We start from the raw sequence: 4,619 nt of genomic DNA, 5'->3' as shown, positions 1-4,619 counted from the left end.
ACCAATTTCGAATGGTTAAAAATCAAGTGAACTGGGAAATTAATAGCGCGAAAAAAGCTTACTATGGAAATGCCTTCAACAATTGTTGTGGGGATCAAAGGAAAACATGGAAGACAATCAATGAATTGACCTCGCGTAAGTGCAACAAAACCGTTATTAATGAGATGGAATATAATGGGGTAAATTCTGGAGATCAAACAGCTATAGCAGAAATGATAAACTCCTTTTCCACAGAATTGGGCCAAGCCTTAGTGGAGACGTAACAGAAGTTGATAAATCCTTCGAATAATTTCTTACTGAAACTGATAAAAATTTTGTTTTTGAAAAAACAACACCAACACATGTTAATGCACTACTATCAAAGCTTTGCAAGTCAAAGGCAACTGGATAATATTTCAGCGAAACCTCTAAGGGAGTGTCCCGATGTACTAGCAGAATCTCTTACTCATATATTTAATCAATCCCTAATGACTGGCATCGTTCCCGATGAGTGGAAATCTGCCAGAGTCACTCCATTGTATACAAATTCTGGGAAGCGCTCTGATCGGACGAATTATCGACCAATATCAGTAATTGCAGTTGTGGCCAAAGTCTTTGAACGGATAATTTATGATCAGCTTTATCTTTATTTAACTAAAAACAACTTTCTGTCGTGCCATCAATCTGGTTTTCGGTCTTTGCACTCCTCGCTCGCAGCACTTATCGAAGATACAGATAGCTGGGCAATGGATATAGACCGTGGTCTTGTTAATGCCGTAGTCTTTTTAGACCTCAAAAAGGCATTTGATACAGTAGATCACGATATTTTGTTACGAAAATTGCAATACTATGGGATTTGTTGGACCTGCAGCCATCACTGGTTTGCTTCTTATTTGCATAATCGAACATTGATTTGTCATCTAAATTCTTGTAAGTCAACTCCGAAATTTCTAAGATGTGGTGTTCCCCAGGGAACAATTTTGGGACCTCTTCTGTTTTTGATATATATTAATGACTTACCACATTGTCTGACATATTCCGAACCCAGAATGTACGCAGATGATACCAGCCTGACGCTTGCCAGTACTGATATTAAGCATATAAATTATTGCCTTATAATCACGACCTAAGTAATGGGTACGAATGGCTCTCTGCTAACAAGCTCACTCTAAATATGACAAAAACTGAGTATATCCTTATTGCATCAAGGCAGAAGTTATCACAATTTACGGAAAGTCCCTCTCTTACTATAAACGAAAACGCAATAGAACAAGTAACCTCCGCTAAATCCCTTGGAGTTTAAGTCGATCAAAATATAAACTGGGAGTATCATATTGAAAACATCTCTAAGAAGATAGCTTGTGCCATTGGTGCAATTAAACGAATTCGGCATCTCACTCCATTTAATGTTCTAATTAAAGTTTATAATAGCCTTATTCAACCACATTTTGATTATTGCAGTGTAGTGTGGGGAAACTGTAACAAAGGCCTTTCTGAAAAAACTGCAAAGGCTTCAAAATCGGGCAGCTTGCATCCTAATATCTGCCAGCTATGATAGTAATTTGGATGATTTGTTCCGGGCACTAGGGTGGCGAAGACTCTTACTATCAAAGATTGGAACAGAAGTCTATCATTATGTATAAAACATTACATGGTTTGACACCGGATTATCTGAGATCAAGATTTGTATATCGTGACAAAGTAAGTGCTTATCGTTTAAGGAATACCGAAAATAAATTAGTTCTTCCACAACCCCGAACTGATTATCTCAAGAGAAGTTTTTTGTACAGTGGAGCTCAGTTGTGGAACAGCTTACCTGTAGACCTAAGACAAGCGTCTTCACTGACCGATTTCAAATCAAAGCTAAGTCGCCACAGTTTAAAGTAATATCTTAATTATAAGTAAACTTTAGACACGGCCTCCATGAAAAGCAGAATTTTTATTTATTTCTTTTATTTGAATTGTTATTATTAAATTTTATTGTAGTTAGGTAAATAGATATACTACTATAGCTTATGAACTAAATCAACTGATGGAAACACCATGTATAAATAAAGTTATCTTATCTTATCTTATCTTATCTTATCTTATCTTATCTTATCTTATCTTATCTTATCTTATCTTATCTTATCTTATCTTATCTTACGCTTCAAGATGCCCTGACCATTCAACCCTCCATGCCATTCCTTACTTTTTTTCGGGATCATTTGCGGTCCTGGTATCATTTGCGGTACAGTTTGGGGATCGTTTGCGGTTCTGGGATAATTTGTGGACCAGTAAATACAGATCCGCTTCAACACTAAATTACCTTAAGGTGCTTTAAACAAACTTGTGAAAACACAAGCTAGTGAAATTTTCCCGTAATTTTACGAGAAATCATTTCCATTACGTGTTTATAATATAAGGGCAAAATTGTCTTGTCACTGTCGAGGCACATCGAAAACCAGTAGGGCAAACGGATTAAAAAAGCACTTGTTCGCTCGCATTTTAAAGCAAAACAAACAAACAATTCAACTTTATCTTTGTATCCAAAATAGTACAGATAATTGTTGTCGATAAAAATTCGAGTTTCAATCCTGAACAAAGGAAAACCGATTAAACCACTTTTTAAAAATACGCACCACTTGAAATAACGCATCCGCAAAAATAACAAACGGTTTGGTGCTCAAGGAAAGAATTTATGGAATAACGTTTCCAACTAGTATGAGCTATTACTGGTATTCTGTTTTGTCGTTGTCATTCTCTTTCGCTCTGCTTTCGTTTCTGTTCTAGTCATGGGTCCTCCAGTTATCATGTAACCTGATCAGAGCTTCTAAAGATATGCAAAAAAATTGTAATACAGAGAAAAAAGCAGCTCCAAGCAAATTAAACATAAACACTCAGCTTTAAGTTTATATCACTCCGATGCTTGACTTGAATAAGTGCGTAGCCGCTAGTGTAGCTATCATGATATTTCAAACTGGATTGAAACCAGGAAAAAGGCAGAAAGAAAACATTTTCCAAACCGTTTTCCACCTGAACACGAAAGGCGTTGAATGTGTAAGAACTGTAGTTGACGTTCATAGCCGTGTAGCCACGTCGAGCCACAAAACGCGCAGAAAATGAAGCCTCGCTTATTTTTAGGTGAGTTAACCTAGGTTGAGCCTGCACTCCAATCGAAAACCAGTACCTGGTCAGTACCTGCTCCGCGCGCTGCTAATAAAGAGGTTCCAAAAGGTCTTGTAAACGGAAAGGAGCTCAGAATCTTTAGTATACTCTTCAATACTTATTAACCATTCAACAAGATTTCTAGATTCATTTTAAAGTGTTAGTATAGGAAAATCCTCAAGGCAGAAGTAACGTTCAGTTTCACGGGAGGATCTCCTTTTATTATACAATAAGAAATCTGTATTTAACAATTATTCTGCAAGGGTGCACTGGAAGTGAAGTGTCCATCAAGCCCGAGTAGAATAATTCTTTTATTAAAAATTCCAGGATCACCAACTATTCCATGTTGATTTTATTTAAGTGCCTCGGTTAATTCCGGTCCATTTGTTCTCAGAGCTAAAAAAATATTTTCAGTTCGCTTTATTGCTGACGCGTACCTTGACCAAATTAGGTACAGCAGGTCCTGGAATATGAACTGATAGCCTGTGTCCGACCGGTTGAGCACGGGTTGGATATGAGATGGTAAGAAGTCTCGTATCCAACAAGCGCGAATGGAATAATTGTTTTATTAAATGTTCATTAAATTTGGAATGCTTGAAAAAATGAAAATTAGAGTCAATCCCTTTCCATCTGGCGACCTTTGAAGCAGTCAGTTTCCATATTAGGTCAAATGGTGAATGAGCTGATAACAGAGATTGAGTGAACCAATCAGAAAACTAGAAACGCAATATACGATAAAGTATTAATAAAATTGTATAACGTAACAACAGGAGAACCGCCAGCTACACAGGTTAGTGGCTAACTACCATATGCGACTGAAGTCAGGGGCACCCAACGTCAATTTTCGGATAATGTCTGTTCGGAAGATGATTTGAGGTCTAGAATTTTCGGAACATTTGTTTTAAAATTTCCTGCTTGCCTGTGTGTCCTGGATTTTCGAGCATCTAAATAATGGTATAATTGCCCATTTTAAACGGATGTTTAACCTAAAAGGTCACTTAGAATTTTTGGGAGCCTTTTTTCTGCCTAGACTTTCAGCCAGGGAATCCGAACAGATGAAAATTTTTTAGGGGATAAAAATATGCCTATATTTACCTTTAAATGTTAATATACTTTTAACAATGCTATGTTTAAATGGTTTTTAACTCTATTCTCGTTGGGTGCCCCTGTGAGATGACGATGAAATTTATCATTAAAGTTCCGCTTCAACTGTCTTAATTTAGTTTACACTATATCGTACGTTTAATTCCGTGAAACTTTTCAATGAGCAAAGTGATTGTAATTTGCATAGCCGTATAATTCCACTTATGAAGAACACGATTTTACTCTTCTGTAAGGGTGAAGGTCGTATTTCGTTAGTGACAACAATAAACCCTTGTTATTTTATCTTCATCCAACATTACGGAATCCATAGCTCAAATGAAAATTTACAATTGGAGTTTAATCAAAGGGGCTATTTATCAAGTTCCAAGTAAAGTTCGACGTAATCTGTG

This window comes from Montipora capricornis, chromosome 6, assembly GCF_036669925.1.
Source record: "Montipora capricornis isolate CH-2021 chromosome 6, ASM3666992v2, whole genome shotgun sequence".
In the NCBI taxonomy this organism is placed as follows: domain Eukaryota; kingdom Metazoa; phylum Cnidaria; class Anthozoa; order Scleractinia; family Acroporidae; genus Montipora; species Montipora capricornis.
The sequence above is the reverse complement of the archived record's forward strand: the minus strand, read 5'-3'. Positions refer to the sequence as shown.